General features: G+C 46.4%; 1 protein-coding gene across 3 annotated transcripts in view; it reads right to left on the bottom strand.

Annotated features, from left to right (window-relative positions):
• Window positions 1-16,033, bottom strand: part of TMEM150C (transmembrane protein 150C) — a 74,261-nt gene extending 58,228 nt beyond the window's left edge. Inside the window, exon 1 of one of the 3 annotated variants that reach the window (XM_072755834.1) lies at window positions 15,755-16,033. The gene's annotated coding sequence lies outside the window, so the exon portion shown is untranslated. Of the gene's footprint in view, window positions 1-15,523; window positions 15,701-15,754 lie in introns of those variants that run through there. The other 2 variants (XM_072755835.1, XM_072755836.1) reach the window with 2 other exon arrangements.
• Between the last annotated feature and the right edge of the window lie 3,510 nt (window positions 16,034-19,543).

The following is a 19,543-nucleotide window of genomic DNA, read 5'->3' as shown; positions in this document are numbered from 1 at the left end:
TAAAAAAAAAAAGAAAAAGAAAATGTGAAACAGAATGGAATTACCACTAGATAAGAAAGGGAAAGACACATTTCAGAGCGCCCAAACTTGGCAAGACCTCATTGAATAGATATCACCTTTACCTGAGCAGCTATTTGAAAAGCTCTTCACATGTCATACCAAGAGCTGGTATGTATAGAGTTTGAGTGCCAGGCACAGCTAATACTCAGGTAGGTACCATCACCTGCTTTCACAGATGCACACAGGATAGTAACCTGCCCAATGTCACATTGCTGGGAATACTGGAGCCAGGACTGGGACCCAGGGGGCCAACTCCAGAGCCTTCGCTCCCAATACTACACTCTACTGCTGCACATCCCACCTGCTCTTCAAAACAACCAATGATAAGTAAGTAAGATGAATCTGATTTGCTTGACAAATATTTGTAGAACTCTTACCTGCTAGGCCTTGTCCCCCAAGTACTGAGTTTCTAAGGATGGATGAGGCACAACCCCCACAGTGAAGAAACTTACAGGCTAGTCAGTGAGCCAGACAAATAAGTCCACATTGTATTGATGAACAACAGCAACTCTCAGCTTCCATAAGTTAAGTAACATATCAAAGCACATAGCCAGTATAGAGGGTGGGCAGGCCCGGACTTAAAGGCTGCTATTAACATCTCCAAGTCTGTTTATTCTGAGTAATGTTGTAATTTCCTTTTTGTGGCCTACTGGGCAAAAATAAAAGAAAATCAGACAATAGTATCATAACCAGGGCTATCTAGTCTGGCCAAGCTTCAACAGAGCCTGGTCTGGGTAAGAAGGAAACGTTAAAGGAAGACATTGTGATTCGTATGTAATAGGCCAATGAACCACATGTTGGTTCAACTGTTGAAAAATGTATCCTTTCAGATACTAAGTTTCCTATCATTAATAATTTTTGCTAAAATTATTTCAGGTGCGTTGGGTGAATCACTCACATCAGGCCACTTTCCTTAAGAAAAACCAGTATAAATCCTTGTGGGTTGAGAAGCTCAAGATGGCCCCAACCAATTAAGTTCCCCAACTATTTGTCATTTTCCCTTCTGCCCCTTTCATGCCCCCTATGGAAGGCCTAGAATCCTCCATTTATATGGGAGGGAACTATCCAAAACTACTTAACTGTACTAGCCTGTGAAATGTGTTTTACCAAGTTTTTGTGGCCCATTACGGTTCCTCAGTGTGAACAACTATTACTCACAATATGTTAGCTGCCAGTCCAGTGTAGTGGCAAGATGAAGGGCAGCAAGCATTCATTAGCTGTCTTTACCCTACCAGGGTGCTCAAAGCCATGCCAGTAGTACATCTTGTTACTCCTTTATTTCTCCAAAGGATCTTGATCAGGACCAATCATACATGTAGTATTGGCTGCTAGTCACTATCCAATGACATTGGGGGTGGGGGTAATAATAAAGGCCTCCCATGCCTTAAATAACTCCTGTTCCAGCCTGCTGCCAAAGTAGCTGAATTTAAGGAAGAGAGGTTTGATCATAGGGAGCTAGTAGGGTTATCAAGAAGATTAACAGGGATTTGCCAAACATGCATTATGAGCCCAACACAACAGGAGACCAGGCATGGTCCATGTGACCAACGATATGGGCCAGAGTTCACCAGAATTATTAAGATAAAAATGTCGTATCTTTCAATGATTTTAAAATCAAATTTATTTTTAGTAAAATGTAAAGTATTTTTGAATACAAGGTAAAGACCTTGTTCATGTAAGGGGCAGCAGCAAGTAGTGGAAGAAGGGCCTGGGGGCAAGTCTTCCATCTACTTTCGCAACCTCGTTTCTGAGCATCCTGTGATCCAGCCCCTCCAAATGACCAGAGGCTCCCCAAGCTGCTAAGGGTGTTTGCCAGGCTCTGAGCTAACTGCTGGGAATACACAGATAAATAGAGTCCCTGCCCCCAAGCAGCTCATAGTGAATCTGGAAAGAAATGCAGCACCAGAGACTTGTATGGGGAATGAGGGAGCTCAAGAGGGAGCAACTGACTTGGCACTGGGCGGTGGGGGGGGCGGGGGGGGGGGGAGAGGAAATGACCCTGGGCTGAGTGTTTGGGGATGTGGAAGCCTCCCTTGCCGCTGCAGTCTGTAGCATGCATAAGGGTTCCAAGGCATCCAACTAGTGTATGCAGGAAGCAGAGGTTTGTGGTGCTCAGAGTAGAGAGTGGTGGAAGATGAGCTGGGTTGGGGGGAGCAGGTGCCAATCATGAGAATGACTCCTCTGTAGTTGATGAAGAGCCACTGGAGGCCTCTCTCCTTTGGTTTTTACAACTGGGAGGTGTGCTCACTGTAAATATAGAAGGTACAGATCAGAAAAAAGATGAAAAGTATTCAGAAAAATGGATACCACATCCTCTGAGGAAAGGATGTGAAGGTGGACATGACTATATTTGCATTTATAAGGAAGAGTTGGGGCAGTTGAAGGAAGTCAAGAGACTAGACACCTCAATGAAATTAAAGACGTGGAGGGAGTAGGGTATGGTACAGCTGGAAGGATACATAGTGACGCTCAGAGAACGGGACACTGAGGTTAAGATTTCTGAGGTGAAAAAGTACCAACTGGATAAGAATTTGGGTGGAAGGTTGGGAGAAAACAGCTATGGATTTAGTTGGAATACTAAAAAGGTCCAGTGGATTTGGAGAACAGATTTATGGTCGGATGATCCAGGATGGTGCCATCGCCAAAGGTTATGACAAGACTCAGGGAGGAAGGGAGGCAGGGAAGATGCGGGGCCAGGTCCTCAGTTCCTCAGGAAATGAAGTGACTGGGAGCTGGATAGAGAGCAGTGCTGAGAAACTGTGGAAGGTGGTTTACCCTGTTTGGCCTTAAGATGGTGATGACATATGTAGTGACCAATATAGAAGAGCGAGAGAGCAGTCAGCCAAAAGGCCAAGGGCTTTATTAACCATGGAATCCCTGGGGGTGCAGAGGACAAGAATGGGGGGGAATCAACAGAGGACCAGAAGTGAAAGTGTTAAGGAGTGAAAACACAAGATGTGACATATGGGGGTAAGGGAGGTGGGTATGAGGAGTCTTAATGACACAGTTAGATTGTGCAAGAGGTAGGAGGTCATAGGGTTATGGACACAGGTGGTTGTCCAGACTTGAACAAAGGAAAGAGAATGACTGCAGGGCTCAGGTCTAGTTTCAGAAAAGTGGTAAGAAATGTTATTAAGTTTGCAGAGAGATAGCATGCTGTGACACTTCTAGTTCTCAGAGCACATTCTCAGGTATTTCCAAATTCTTTACCATGATTTCTTTTTCTCCTTAACACATTGATCCCACACTATACTATTCCTTACTGTCTACTTCTGGCTGGTCTTCTCCAATAGAATGTAAAGCTCCCCAAGGGCAGGAACACTGTCTGTTTTGTTCACTGCTCTAACACCAGCACCTAGATGATGTCTGCATATAATAACACTTCAAGAAGTCACACTTGTTGAATGAAGGAATAAATGAATGAGTGAATGAATAAATGATAAAGCCCAGTTAGGATAAGGATATCCCATGAAGTTTGCTAAAACTGCAAGGAGGGTCTTCCTCAGAAGGGAGCTATCTTACAGGGTTCAGTCTTAGTGGGACAGAAAATGTAGGCCAGAGCCTCCTCCCTGGCTGTATCTGTTCTTTTGTTTATTTTCTCTTTTTTCATGTGACCACTTCTGATCCTAGGAGACTTGGCTTGCTTGTCACTATCTCTTAGAAGCCCCCTGATGTCTCTCTCTTTCTATCCAGGAAAGCTACCCCCTTGTGGGTGCTCTCACGGCACCCAGTGATTCTTCTCTCCATATTACACTTACCCAACTGTATGATAACTATTTACATGTCGGTCTCCCCCACTAGACTGAGCAAGCACAGCTTATCAAACACACAGGAGAGTGTCTATAAATGTTTGCTGGATATATAAATGGAAATCACTGCACAGGTGAATCAGATCAATAAGAGCCTATTTTTCTTCTTTGAAGCTCAATTTTGTCATACCCAAATTCATACTTTGGTCCACTGAGCAATGGGACTTCTGTTGCGAGGGCAATCAGGTGGGAAACAGCTCAGCTCCCAGCACCAAAGATAAGTTGGAGTCTTTATGTTTAAGATAAGAGGGATCCACTGTCTGTTGTGTGTCCATTCCCCTGCCCCTCTGACCACAGGCAAGCTTGTGATACTATGATGGAGCACTGAAGTGCACAGGCTACCCTGACAACCTGTCATGCTGCCCAGATGAGAACATGAAAGAGCACCCAGGGAACTTTTAAAAAATGTCTGATTTGGTCTAAAGTGCAGCCTGGATTTTTACAGCTCTTTGGATGATCCTATTGTTTACTTGCCAGGATTGAGAATCTCTACCCCCAGCAAATTGACATTTTCTCCTGGCACATGGCGCTGTCCAAGGTAGCCACACTTCAGGCATGTCTTCACCCCAAAGTCTGCCTAGGCAAGTCATGGCCAAGGGTCACTGGTTGTTTGAACAACCCAGTGGAAGGGCACCACACTTTGGGAGGATAACAGAAGCCAAATCACACAGTTAATTGTACTGGAGGAAACCACAGCTTTGTGTTCAATATAAATAAAACTGCATTGTCCAAGAGCCCCGCATGGCTATTTAAATTAATCCAAATTTTTAAAAATTTTAACTAAAAGTTCAATTCCTCAGTTGCACACTCAAGTGCTCAATAGAGAGTGGCTGATGAATTGCATAGTGTGGAAACAGAACATTTCCATTACCATAGAAAGTTCTATTGGCTAATGCTAACAACAACAAATCCCTTTTTTCTGAAAATAACTTGTGGCTATATTCATTTTCTGCTAACCATGGGCAAAATCGTTTGCAGAGGGTAAACAAGCTGTACTTCTGCTCATTCCTTCTCAGCAGCCACACCTAGATGACTGAGTGTGGCCCTTTATACCCCTTTGCTAGAATGAGAACTACGACAGGAATGAACAAAAGTTCTTCCGAACAGCCCCAGATATGTATTATGGCAGCAGTGGCTTTCCAACTTTTTTGATAGTGACTGACAGCAAACAAAAATATTTTACATTACAACCCAATATACAGATATATATGAATATAATTGAAACTTAATGTTTTACAAGTCAATATTTATCCTTACTACAAATTTGGCACTTGGATATTTTCTTTATTATTCTATTATATTGTATTTTCTGTTTCACTATAAAAATCAATCTACTTCACGTTTTCACAGCCTTGGTGACTGGCAATTTGAAAAACTAGTATCTCAAGATATAAGTTGGACACGCAAACCTGGGGATCAACCTCACACCTCAGAGTTAATAACCAGCTAGATAATAATTCATGGCTAACATGTATTGGGCACTTACTATCTGCCAGGCACTGTGTTAAATGTCTTATATTCATTATCTTACTCAAGTTTGATAATAACCCCACAGAATAGGTTGTCTAAGAAGTGGAAAGGTCTGGGATTTTATGCTATCTGCACGAGTAATCCTGCCACAATTTCATGGATGCTGGGAGAAGACTCAGGACTCCTGGGTCAGGGACAAAAGACTTTATTACTCTCAGCAATAGCAGTAGCTGGAGTATCTGCATTTTCTTGTAACAGTTTTCCAGCTCTAATTCCTGCTGGGTGTCAAAAAAAGGGCCATGTGACACCTGCAAACATAGTGAACAGCATTCCTGGAGAGGAACCCTGACCTGGGGAAACTCATAATAGATGTAAGCATGCCCGCCTTTTGCTTCAGAGGGCAACACTACCTCTCTCATCCAAGACTGTTCACTACACAAACATCCTTAGGACAAAAGTGCAGTCAGTACCTCTCTTTGTAAAGACCTGTCATGGGATGCACAAAGAACTGTCTACCAACAGTAGGTACCACAGTATCTATAATAGTTTAAACAGGATTAAGTAACTTATTCAAGGTTACACAACTAGTGACCCAGGTCTGAATAATACCCAAGCCTGTGCTGATGACACCTTCTTTCATAGCCAATGGATAGTACAATAGGAAGAGAGAAGATTTTAGTCACTTATTTAGTCATTCAGATGTGAAATCTGCTCCTAGATGAAGCACTTAACAATACACAATTTATAATAGGCCATTTTTTTTCACAGTTTCTTCAAGGATCCCATAAGAAGAGTATCATAGGAACAGGGGTTGATAAACTTTTCCTATATAGAACCAGATAGTAGAGATTTCCAGCTTTATATGCCAGATGAGCCGTTTCAACTTCTTGACTCTATGGTGATAGCACAGAAGCAGTCACGGGTAATATGCAACCAATGGGCATGGCTGTATTCCAATAAAACTTTATTTACAAAATAGTTTGCCAACCTCCCTCAGACAACCCAGTGGGGTACAAAAAAATTATATAATTTCTATATGCGAAGAAACAATGGTTGAATTGGAAAGACAAAGTAAACATGCCACAAGCAAGAAAAGCAGGAGATACTTGAAACTGAAGTGAGCATAGGTTCAACATCAGAGTCCTGTTAAGTCAGCCTCAATAGAAAATATGTCAAGAACAAGTGTAAAATATTCATAGGCTAAAAGTAGAACGGGGTCTACACATCATCTTTCTGTGATGACTGTGGTCATGCCAAGAATCTAAGAAATAAATGATCTGACTTCCTAAGGCTTTTTCTAGCTCTTAGAAATGCTCAGTAGGGGAGCCGTTATCATTGAAAACAATCCTCTTTAATTTCTCATGTGATGAAATGAGTTAAAACCTATGTTATGAATAAAGAGGAAGTAACAGTGAAGAAAAAAAGATACTCTGGGCGAGGGACCATGCTAGGAATTTCACAAATATTGACCAATAGCTAATAAAGAACACCATTTCGGAACTGCCAAATTTATGGCCCTATAAATGAACACTCACTGGTTCAATGGCTTGATCACTGTGTGCCACTATTTGATCACAATGGTATCCTTTCCCCAAATCAGTTAATGGAAAAAATTTGTCATTGTTTTTACATGCATACATAGGAAATACAAATTTTGGTATACAAATGGCAACCCATTCCTCTACATATAAATAGATTTTTATGCCATATATAAGCTCAAATTAAAATGGAAAAACACCAATCAAAATGTCATAGAAAAAATAATCAGCTTATTCAGGAACAATTCTATTAGCTACTAAAATTACAGGGCGATATATATTGTTCTGTGAACGCTGTGCTGTCACTGACAAGACTGGAAAATTTTTCAAAATGACATAAGTCTAGGGCATGAGGGAACATAATGCCACAAGAAAGAAAAATCGTCACCCATAAGTTAATATTCCTGCCACTTCATGTAGGTATATTTTAGTTACCAGTGTTTCTATGTAAATATAATTTAAGTTTTTTTTTTAAAGATTTTATTTATTTATTCATGCGAGTCCCACGTCAGGATCCCTGCATGGAGCCTGCTTCTCTCTCTGCCTATGTCTCTGCCTCTCTCTCTGTGTGTCTCTCATGAATAAATAAATAAAATCTTTTAAAAAGATAAAATAAAATGCTTTACAATGGTATCAATATTTCTTAACACCTTTCACTCATGAATCACAGAATGAAAAATAATTTGAAAGACTGTCTTAGTAACAAGCCCCATTTAAATAATATTATGCCCATTTTGGCAATGTACAGTTTTTTTTCCTTGTTTTTTTTTTCTTTGTTTTTTACTTTTTCTGTAGGCTCTAGTCCCAGTTTAGAGCCCAACACAGGGCTTGGACTCATAATCCTGAGATCAAGACCTGAGCTGACACCAAGACCTGGATGCTTAACCAACCGAGACACCCAAGTGCTCATTTTTGTTTTTTTTTAAATAATCTCTTGGGATCCCTGGGTGGCGCAGCGGTTTAGCGCTTGCCTTTGGCCCAGGGCGCGATCCTGGAGGCCCGGGATCGAATCCCACATCAGGCTCCCGGTGCATGGAGCCTGCTTCTCCCTCTGCCTATGTCTCTGCCTCTCTCTCTCTCTCTCTCTGTGTGACCATCATAAATAATAAATAAAAAAAAATAATAATCCTGTAGGTAACTGTATATACTCAAGTCTCCCCAGTGGTTGCCAAAAAAAAAAAAAAAAAAAGAATCTTATTCAAGCCCTCCTTCCCCCTGGTTCCCTCCCAAGACATCTTGAACGTCTCTTCTAAAAAAAAAATAAAAAAAATAAAAATAATCTCTTAAAAAAAATAAATAAATAAAAATAAAAATAATCTCTTGCCCTAACATGGGGCTTGAACTTATACCCCCCTAGATGAAGCGTTGCATGCTCTACTAACTGAGCCAGCCAGGTGCCCCTTGGCTATGTACAGTTTTAATTTATGCTTTAAAACTTCCAATTATTACTACTTAAAATATTTCTTTGGAAGCTAAGTCATTATAAGTGTCAAAAGAAAACCAGAAAGTAGTCTGCTTTGTTAATAAATGATATGTTTGATGAACAGTAAGCTTATGCTATTTTCGGAGACATTTATGTTTACATTCAGTTGAAAACCATTATAATTCATTATAATTACTGCAGTTAAATAACACCATTTAAACTACAGGCTAATTTCCTCTACTGCCATAGTTAATCACAATTACTTCTTAAGCTTTGTCTACACTTGCCTAAAAGTATTACATGACTTTCAATGCTTTTTCAAAGACACTTCACTGTAGTCCTTTGTATTCCACAGGTAGAATTTGTATCACTGTCTTCAGAGTGGACAACTCTGCAGCCTTGAAGAAAATCTGAATGTCTCAAGGACATTCTGTAGTTTTTTGGTTTTTTTTTTAAAGATATTATTTATTTATTCACGAGAGACACACACACAGAGAGGTAGAGACACAGGCACAGCGAGAAGGAGGCTCCATGCAGGGAGCCCAATGAGGGACTCAATCCTGGGTCTCCAGAATCACGCCCTGGGCTGAAGGCAGGCGCTAAACTGCTGAACCATCCAGGGATCCCCAGACATTCTGTAGCTTTTAAAGAAGAAAAAGAAAAGTAATCATGACAACAAGCTGTTGCCTCTTCTATTCTACCTGAGGAAGTCTTATGGACATGCGATCACTTATATTTTTTTAAAGATTTTATTTATTTATTCATGAGAGACACAGGGAGAGGCAGAGACATAGGCAGAGGGAGAAGCAGGCTCCTCACAGGGATCCCGATGCGGGATTCGATCCTGGAACCCCAGGATCATACCCTGAGCCAAAGACAGATGCTCAACTGCTGAGCCAGCCAGGCATCCCTATGATCACTTATATTTAGTTTAACCTTTAGGGAAAACTGAAATCTACCTCCAAAATGAATTTATCTTAACTTTCTAGATTGCACTAGGGGAAGAAAAAAAAAAAAAGATTTCCAGCCTCATTTTAAGACCTCTCCTTGTACATAAAATTCTTTTTTTTTTTTTTTTTAAATTTTATTTATTTATGATAGGCACACAGTGAGAGAGAGAAGCAGAGACACAGGCAGAGGGAGAAGCAGGCTCCATGCACCGGGAGCCCGACGTGGGATTCGATCCCGGGTCTCCAGGATCGCGCCCCGGGCCAAAGGCAGGCGCCAAACCGCTGCGCCACCCAGGGATCCCTGTACATAAAATTCTTAAAACAACATTGTTTTCCATTTATTGTATTAAAAATTAAATCAAGAGGTACAAACTTCCAGTTATAAAATAAGTAAATCTTGGGGATATAATGGATAGCATGGTGACTATAGTTAATAGCATTGATTGTATATTTGAAGGTTGCTAAGAGAGTAGATATCAAAAGTTCTCATCACAAGAAAAAAATTTGTAACTATATGTGGTGAGGGATGTTAACTAGACTTAGTCATCTTGCAATAAATATAAATACCTAATCATGATGTTGAACATCTGAAACTAATATGTCAATTATATATAAAAATATATACATACCATGAAGCACTTACAGGCAAGAAGTTTCTGAAAAACAATTTAGAATGTAGTAAAAAGTGGGAGACTTATGGGACAGACATTATCTATTTAGGCTATTTGTGACAATTTGCTACAAAGCAGTATGCAGAAGTAAGTGGTTAGTTAGGAGGGAAAGAAGTCTGCATAATTTGTAGTCATTCTCAGGGTCATTGGGTTTCTTTGGTCACCAGGCTTCCTGACCAAGGCCATTCACTTTCAGAGGCCACAGGCTGGCAGCAGTGAGGTCTCTCCTGGCCTTAATACAATGCAATGACTCCTCTCTCACCCACCAGAACTCATCTTACAGAGAAAACAGCTGTGGTCTGCTCATTTCTGTACTTGTGCAATGTGAGACAATGTTTGAACCTCAAGGTCTCCGATGTCCTTCAGTGTATCACTGTTACACTGCAATATACGGAAGGTGAAGTGGTTGAACTCACGGGTGCTGTCACCAGACTACCTGGGGCTCATATCCTGCCTCTGTGACTTCCCAGGATGGAGGTCCTGTGGGAATGTGGCAGTACTTACAGGGCTGTTGTGAGAATCAAAATAACACATGTAAAGCATTCAGCATAGAGCCCTTGGGAAGTACTCAATGATTTGCTTGTTATTATTAGTGATTACATGTATCTTAGATCAGTGTTTCCCCAAAGTGGGCCCAAGCCTAGTTTCAAAGGCAGTATTTTATATCATGATCTAAGATATACACATAATAATACTATAAATAATGACCCAGCTTATACAGTCCTTACTGTATAAACACTCGGCCCAGTGCAGAGTCAGGATTTGAACCCAAGGGTCCTGTTAATGTAGTGCTTTTAATCACCACCCTCCCTGTGGCCTTGGATTTGCCATAAATGGGAGAACGAAAAATTTCATCAGTCACTCACAGGCCCCACTAAGAGAGATCCATAGTGATAATTCCTATTCTGCTGTATATTCTATTTCATCAAAACAAAACAAAACAAAACAAAACAAAAAAAAAACACTAACTCTAATCTTTTATATCAATTTCATGACTCAGGACGTATGGTTTGAAAAATACTGTAAGGGTTGTATGAAAACTTTTTGGAAACCTAATAAAAAAGTTTAACAATTAAATTATCTCATCTTAGAGGCTTTATCATGTACTTGTGCATTGTAAATCTCAAAAAAAATGATTATATGCAACATTTCCGAAATTTATGCAAGGATCCCCAAGTGGCTTCAGCCACTCCTTGAGGCAGGGATACTCACTTGTTGGATTTTTCACAGGGTTTCTGTGACTGTTAGAGAGGAATGGAGATTTTAAGGGGAAATGTTTGTATATCACCCTCCCTCTACCTCCTACCTTTCTCCAAATATCCCCTCCCCTGATAAATTTAAAAGTACAGAAACTGACTTTAAGAATAAATGATTCTAGGGGTGCCTCAGTGGCTCAATCAGTTAAGCTTCTGCCTTGGGCCCAGGTCATGATTTCAGGGTGCTGGGGTTGAGTCCCGTGGCAGGCTCCCTGCTCAGCAGGGTGTCTGCTTCTCCCTCTGTCCCTCCTTCTCACTTGTGTTCTCTCTCTCTCTCAAATAAATAAATAAAATGTTTTTTAATAAAAAGAATAAATGAGGGCAGCCCGCGTGGCTCAGCGGTTTACTGTTGCCTTCACCCCAGGGCCTGATCCTGGAGACCGGGGATGGAGTTCCATGTCGGGCTCCCTGCATGGAGCCTGCTTCTCCCTCTGCCTGTGTCTCTGCCTCTCTCTCTCTCTCTCTCTCTCTCTTTCTCTCTCTCTCTGGCTGTCTCTCGTGAATAAATAAACAAAATCTTAAAAAAAAAAAAGAACAAATGGTTCTATAATGTGCAAGAGAGCAAATTCAAGGAAGTTCAAAAGCACAGACACATGCGGCCAAGCATCTGAATAACTCTGGGCGATGTTTATTTTTGTGGCTAGCAAATACATATAAATTAAAAAGGGAAACTTTATTTTTAGAGTGGAATAGAACATCAGCATAAAACACCTTCTTTAGGGCAGCCCTGGTGGCGTAGCGGTTCAGCGCCGCCTGCAGCCCAGGGCGTGATCCTGGAGACCCTGGATCGAGTCCCACATCAGGCTCTCTGCATGGAGCCTGCTTCTCCCTCTGCCTGTCTGTCTGTCTGTCTGTCTGTCTCTCTCTCCCTGTCTCTATAAATAAATAAAATCTTTAAAACACACACACACACACACACACACACACACACACACACACACACCTTTAGAGTAAATGCTAGTGTTGTTTTTGTAACAATAGGATGACAGAGTGAAATCTTAATTCCTGGTTCTATCAATGCCTATTTCCACTTTCTTCTAAAGAATAATTGCCATCAGGGGCACCTGGGTGGCTCAGCCGCTTAAGTGTCCAACTCTTGATGTAGGCACATGATCTCAGGACTGTGAGATTGAGCCCTGAGTCGGGCTCCTCACTTAGCTTGGAATCTGCTTGGGATTCTCTCTCTGTCTCCCTCTGCCCCCACGCCCCCACTCATGCTCTCTAAATAAATAAATGAATAAATAAAATTTTAAAAAAATAAGAATTAAAGTTGAGTTCCTCAGTTGTACTAGACATATTTCAAGTGCTCAATGGCCTGTGGCTAGCACCTTGAACAAATTATGGAACTACAGAAAGTTTTATTGGACAGCACTACGTTAGTGCTTTTTCTATGTTAGAAAAAGACCATTTACAGATGCTAAAAGAAAACTGTTAATTTCTTACTTGGTAAAAGAGTTCCAAACCCACTCAGCAGAGCTGATTTGACTTGACTACTGTGAGATTGATATTTTAAGGCTAGTGCCCAAAGATTCTATTTTCTTTAAAGATTTTATTTATTTATTTGACAGTGAGCAAGAGAGCACAAGCAGGGGGAGCAGCAGAGGGAGAGAGAGAAGAGGGCTCCTGGAGGAGCAGGGAGCCCAAAACACTGGGCTCGATCCCAGGACCCTGGGATCATGATCTGAGCTGAAGGCAGCCACTTAACTGACTGAACCACCTAGGCAGCCCTAAAGATTCCATTATTATCTCAGAATATCATTCCACTGGCCTAAAATCTCCTTGCATTAAGACTTTCCATGCCACAAGTTATCTTTCAAAATCCAAACATGCCGGGAAATGATACTCGGAGATAATAACAATTTTTAAAATCCTACTAACTTATGAGCTAGTTTGAAGGTACTTAGAGCAATTTATGAAAAACCATAAAGACACATGGCACCATCAGATCCAGGAAGAAAAGTCTGCAGTTAAAGTAAGTAGGGACACCCCTCTGTTGTCACCCTCTGGAAAAGGACAATATTTATTAAACACCAGAGTATGTTCCTGGCCTTTTCATAAATTTAGACCCAGATTCAGTAACACTTGGTCTTTGTACCACATTTCGAGAACTTTAGCACACAGACCTTCTTTGAGCCCCTCAGACCCCAATTACCACTGTAGTGTGGATTCTGAGTGCTATAGATTCTTCTGGGGAAGGGGAAGACTGAGAGGTAATACATTATCTTGTCAGTGTCTGTCTTGCTTAATTGGTTACTGAAATGATCCCTAGTGGCCAGATTATACTGAAAGCAAATGGCTAAAATTGCAGGGGCCAGCTAGCTTTTCCTCTTTCATGACTGCAGGCTGCCCTGCTAATCTGGTCATTGTACTGCAGAGGTGTGCTTAGGTCACAGGGGAAACAAAGCAGGGGTATAGACAAGAGTGTAAGGCAAAGTGCTGTCGCTGTTGATGAAGACAAAGCAGGTAAAGTATGCATAAAACCCCCCTGCAAGGTCATTGTAAACCTGATTGTGGTAGTTCTATAACAAAGCCAAACATGAGGCATTATTACGCTCCTACAAAAAATTATTCCACAGAGCAAACTATCTCCTCCACAAAGCAATCTGTGAAAGGCATTTTGATGAGAAATACTTGAATTAAGCAATTGCTGTAAAGACACTTTAATTTCAATAATCTAAACAGATTGCCTTCTGCTCATGGCAGATTTAATAAACATGCACTTTCCAAATCCTTTAAATATGTTTGTTCAATGTCATAACATCTACCACGTAGTTATTGTTGTTTGCAAAATTTCCTTATTCTTTTATTTATAATGTCCAGTTTTTTGAGCATCCATCTTGGGGAGCTTGCAAAACATTTACTAAATAATGTATAAATAAAGGACACACCATTAAAATTCCTATGCTATGTATGTCTTGAAGATTAAACTCACATTTCTAGTTAAGAGATGACAGCTACAGCTAATCTTAGAAACATGGTGTCTCTAGAACACATGGAAAAAAGTTTGGGATTTAATGCATGAGAGCTGAGCCTAAAATTCTTTGATCTGCAAATATCACACAGATGAGCCTACCAATTTTTTCTTGAAAACTTTAAGTAGGTCAACTTATTAACTGCTACCAGCAATTTATATATTCACATTTGCCTATCTTTTTGATGAACTGTGTTATAATGTCTTGCATTATCAAAAACTTGGCCTTTGATTAAAGCAGATAAATGAAGAAACAGAAACTACTATTATACATGAAGAAGCAGAAACTACTATTACCATTTAGCTTTGTTATTGTAATGGGTCCAATACTTAAAAAAAAAAAAGTATCGTTAGTATATTTGGTTCCCAAACAAGACCTTGCAAGTCGGAATAGGCTCACTCAAGGAAAGGCTTCCACCCCCACCGGCTACGTTCTCACATTTGCAGTCAAAATCCTGGCTCACCCGTGAAAGACGATCTGGCCGGAATAAACCTGACAAAAACCAGCGAAGTGTTTGGGATATTATAAGAAAGCGCTCTGGAGGTAGGGGTGGGCGGAGAATGGGGTGAGCAGACAGAAAGGAAATAGGATTTTAAAATGGGAAAAACACTCATTCTCGATTTGATTCATTTAAGGAGGAGAAAACCACGAAACAAGGTCTTTCTCCATAATCTGGAGCTAATCACTTTCTTATTGCGATGGACGACCCAACAGCCTCGATACCCCCCCCCCCCGCCCCCGCCCCGCTGCCTCCGCGGAGAAACCCCAAACCCCGCAGCTTTCCAGGTGCGCGCCCAGCGGAGGGAAGCAAGAGTGGTTCAGGGGGGGGCGGTGCACGCGGCGACGCGGGTTCGAGCCCCCCGCCCGGCCCACGGTCAAGTGAACGGCGAGCGGCGGGGCGACCCGGGGGCCGGACGTGGGGTCGCTTCCGACCGCGGTCCGCGCGACCGCAGAAGGCCTGGGCCCCCGATGGGGCCGCGGCCGGGACACCTGTCAAAAGACGGGACGGGGACGGGGACGGGGACGGGGACGGGGACGGGGCCGCAGCCGGCGGGCGGCGCAGGGGCTCGGCGGGCAGCGCTGCGGCGGCGGCGGCGGCGGCGGCGGGGACCGGGCGCGGCGGGGACCGCGCGCTGCCGTCCGAGGGCCTGGGGCGGGTGGGCCCGCGCCCGGGGCGCTCCGAGGGCCGGCGCAGGGCAGAGCGGGGCAGCGCCCCCAGGCCCGGAGGACCCGCACCCGCCGCGCGAGCCCCGCTGCAGCGCCCGCCGCCCCGGCCTCCGCCTCCGCCTCCGCCTCCTCCCCCGGCTGCGCGCGGAGCCCGTCCGCCGCCCCCGCTGCCCGCGGCCCAGCTGGAGGAGGGGGCGCCGCGCCTACCTGCTCCGGTGCGGCGGGGGCCGCGGTCGCCTCGCGGGGCCGGGACCGGCGGCGGCGGCGGCGGCGAGGAGGGCGCTTCCTTCAGGAAGGGGTGGGATCTGCCCGCCGCCCGCGCGCCCGCCCCGCCCCCGACTTATGCTGGGGTCCCCGCCGCGAGGCCTCCCCCGAGCGCCGCGCCCCCACGCCGGCCCCGAGCCGCCCGCGGCCGCCGCCCCTCGGGCCCGTAGTCACCGGGATGCAGCGGCCGAAGGACCGCGGGGCCGCTCCTCTCCGAGCCTTGGTGCAGCCGTTCGCTCTGCGCTCCTCACCCACAAAAGGCACGGCGGGACCTGGGATCCTCCGCCCGGCGCTCCCCGCCGTGACCTGCTGTGACCTTCGGCCGCCTCCCGTCCCCGCTGGGGCCTTGGCCCGGAGCAGCCGGAGCCCACGTGCCCGCCGCTGCCTGCGGCTCTGCGCCGCTCCGCGCTCCCCGCGGTTCTCCGTCTCCGTCGGGCGCCAGCGCGCGGCCGCCTTCGGTCTCCCCAGCAGCCGCCCAGGCCGTGCCCTCGGCGCCGCCTTCGCCCTGCTTCCCGCGCCTCGTCTAAGTCTGTTATAAACCTGGGCCCCCCGCGGTGTCCCGGGCGCCCCCCGACGCCAGCCTGCCGGTGTCACGGCCCCCCCCGCGGTGTCACGGCCCCCCCCCCCACGCCAGCCTGCCGGTGTCACGGCCCCCCCCCACGCCAGCCTGCCGGTGTCACGGCCCCCCCCGCGGTGTCACGGCCCCCCCCCCCCCGACGCCAGCCTGCCGGTGTCACGGCCCCCCCCGCGGTGTCACGGCCCCCCCCCCCGACGCCAGCCTGCCGGTGTCACGGCCCCCCCCGCGGTGTCACGGCCCCCCCCCACGCCAGCCTGCCGGTGTCACGGCCCCCCCCGCGGTGTCACGGTCCCCCCACGCCAGCCTGCCGGTGTCACGGCCCCCCCCCGCGGTGTCACGGCCCCCCCCCCCCCGACGCCAGCCTGCCGGTGTCACGGCCCCCCCCGCGGTGTCACGGCCCCCCCCCCGACGCCAGCCTGCCGGTGTCACGGCCCCCCCCGCGGTGTCACGGCCCCCCCCCACGCCAGCCTGCCGGTGTCACGGCCCCCCCCGCGGTGTCACGGTCCCCCCACGCCAGCCTGCCGGTGTCACGGCCCCCCCCGCGGTGTCACGGCCCCCCCCCCCACGCCAGCCTGCCGGTGTCACAGCCCCCCCCCCCACGCCAGCCTGCCGGTGTCACGGCCCCCCCGCGGTGTCACGGCCCCCCCCCCCACGCCAGCCTGCCGGTGTCACGGCCCCCCCGCGGTGTCACGGCCCCCCCCCACGCCAGCCTGCCGGTGTCACGGCCCCCCCCCGCGGTGTCACGGTCCCCCCACGCCAGCCTGCCGGTGTCACGGCCCCCCCCGCGGTGTCACGGCCCCCCCCCCCCACGCCAGCCTGCCGGTGTCACGGCCCCCCCCCCCACGCCAGCCTGCCGGTGTCACGGCCCCCCCGCGGTGTCACGGCCCCCCCCCCACGCCAGCCTGCCGGTGTCACGGCCCCCCCGCGGTGTCACGGCCCCCCCCACGCCAGCCTGCCGGTGTCACGGCCCCCCCCGCGGTGTCACGGTCCCCCCCACGCCAGCCTGCCGGTGTCACGGCCCCCCCCCGCGGTGTCACGGCCCCCCCCCCCACGCCAGCCTGCCGGTGTCACGGCCCCCCCCCCCACGCCAGCCTGCCGGTGTCACGGCCCCCCCCCCCACGCCAGCCTGCCGGTGTCACGGCCCCCCCGCGGTGTCACGGTCCCCCCCGCGGTGTCACGCCCCCCCCCCCCCCCCCCCCCAAGACGCCAGCCTGCCCGTGCCCCGCGTCAGGGCCTCCAGCAGCAGCCGGCAGGACGATGCCGCCGGTACCGCACCCCCGGTGACGTCCATTCCCCACGCAGGCTGGCGGGGCTCCCTCAGTAGGACCTGCTGTGTCGACCTGCCCCAGTCAGGACAACTGCCATTCTTTTATTTGGGGGTGGGAAGGGCCTCGTCTCACCTGTTGCCTCTCAAAGCGCAGGGTTCGAATTCTCCCATTCCACAGTTCCAGAAATCTCCCTTCCCCCACGACTCTTGCGGTCATTGCCTGCGTTGGCGTATATTGATTTACTGCTACTGTTTTCTCTTAGCTACTAGACTGTGAGCTTCTTGAGACCAGGGACCTTACCTTCACAAAAGCGAATGTGATCTATCTGGTTAAAACAACAAAAACTTAATTCTAATCTAGAATCTCTTGCAAGTATGTACTAAATGTCCTGGGGTTAGCCTCTGTGTATTTTTCTGAGGAGAGTGGCTTTTCCATCCCACTCTCAAGGTGATCTGTGAATCCCTCAAAGTTAAGAATTGCTTGAGTCTCATCCATGAATGAACCCCAGCTCTGATGCGAGGACCTCCCCACTCCATCCCCTCTATGCCACACATTTCTGTCTGCAATACCTGAAGGAACCCTCTAGCTAGGCCTTCTTCCAGTCCATTCTTTTAAAACCTCTGGACCCAGCCAAACAATCCGCGATCCCTCTGGACACTGTCTGCACACCAGAATCACCAGTGAAGGCTTTAAAAAAAGGCAAATGCCTTGTTCCACCTCAGGCCCCCACGTCAGATGCTGGGGGAGGAGGGGTGGAAAGAGAGGGGTGGCATCTGGACATGGGTATTTTTATTTTATTTTAGCCACAGGTGATTCCAACCTGCCCATGACTAAGTCACTGCCTTTCTTGGAAAAAGGGTCCCCAATTTATAGAATGTCCTTACTTTTCCATTTCTCCATGGAAAGATTTTGAATCCCTGCACTCTGTTTAATTTATTTGAACATTTTCATTTTTACTTAGAGCCAGGCCTACCTTTGCCTGAGAAACCAACTTGAATTTGTGAGGATAGCAGGCTCAGTGCCATTTGTCAGCAGCGCTAAATTACTGCCACCTTCATCTCCAAAAATGTCCATCCAGATAAACCCAAAGTGTGAAATAAATTGTTATTCCTGACAGTGATATTGACAGCTAAAATATTATGTTAAAGTATTGGCGGTGAAGGAGAGCTGGTTGCTGTAAGCAGATCTGTTCGTGTCATGGGACTTCTAGAGAACTGATGACAAAGAAAACATAAGTTTATCTATGCTTTTATCTTTCTTTTACTGCTCTTGGAATCCCACCCATGTAAATGTGTTCACCATGTCCCCAATATGACCTTCCACATTTTAAATCATGTATGGGTGTAAGATCAAAATGCTTTCCTAGAACTGGTTGTCTTCTTGAAAAAGGTACATAAAGATTCATCCTGTATTCTTAAATGATTTGTTGGCAATGTTCCAAAACGCTTCAGGCTTCGAGGAAAGGGCTAAGTACAGGACAAACAGGGTTTGAGGCCTGGCCATCGATGCCAACCACAGACATCGTGGGACAGGATGGAGATCAGTGCATAGAGACATAATCACTCCCCAGGACCACGATGAGGGACCCTGATTCTGACACCGTGCCGCTCCACCAGACCTGGGGACTAACCTCCAGTGAACAAGTGCCCATCTATCTGGGTAGGGGTGATGGTTTTTCTGATACAAGAGATCTTGTTATCTAACTGAAACCACAACAGAACATTTAGAATTAGAAAGAAATTCTATATTTTGCTCATTTCCTTTCTTTTAGGCAGCCAATTTGTGGTTTCTGATTCAAATCACTTCCCTCGTTCAGTTGGATAAAACAGACGGGAAGCACAATTTATAAATAACATTCCCAGGATTCTGGGATCCTTGCTGCTGGTTGAATTGCGATATATCCTTTTGTAATAAAAATCTCTGTAGAACAAAGTTATGGCCAACCCTTCTCCAACCACCCATAATTCAAGTAACCTCTGACAGACAACAAAACTCTGCAAAGTTTGTTGAAATGGCGTTTGATCTTTTCCAACATCTACCCATTAAAGAAACTTTATAAGGATAATGGGAAAGAGAAAGAGAATATATTTGGTAACAGGTTGTACAGATGGGAGCTAT

Source organism: Vulpes vulpes, chromosome 4 (genome assembly GCF_048418805.1).
Source record: "Vulpes vulpes isolate BD-2025 chromosome 4, VulVul3, whole genome shotgun sequence".
NCBI lineage: Eukaryota > Metazoa > Chordata > Mammalia > Carnivora > Canidae > Vulpes > Vulpes vulpes.
The sequence above is the reverse complement of the archived record's forward strand: the minus strand, read 5'-3'. Positions and strand labels throughout refer to the sequence as shown.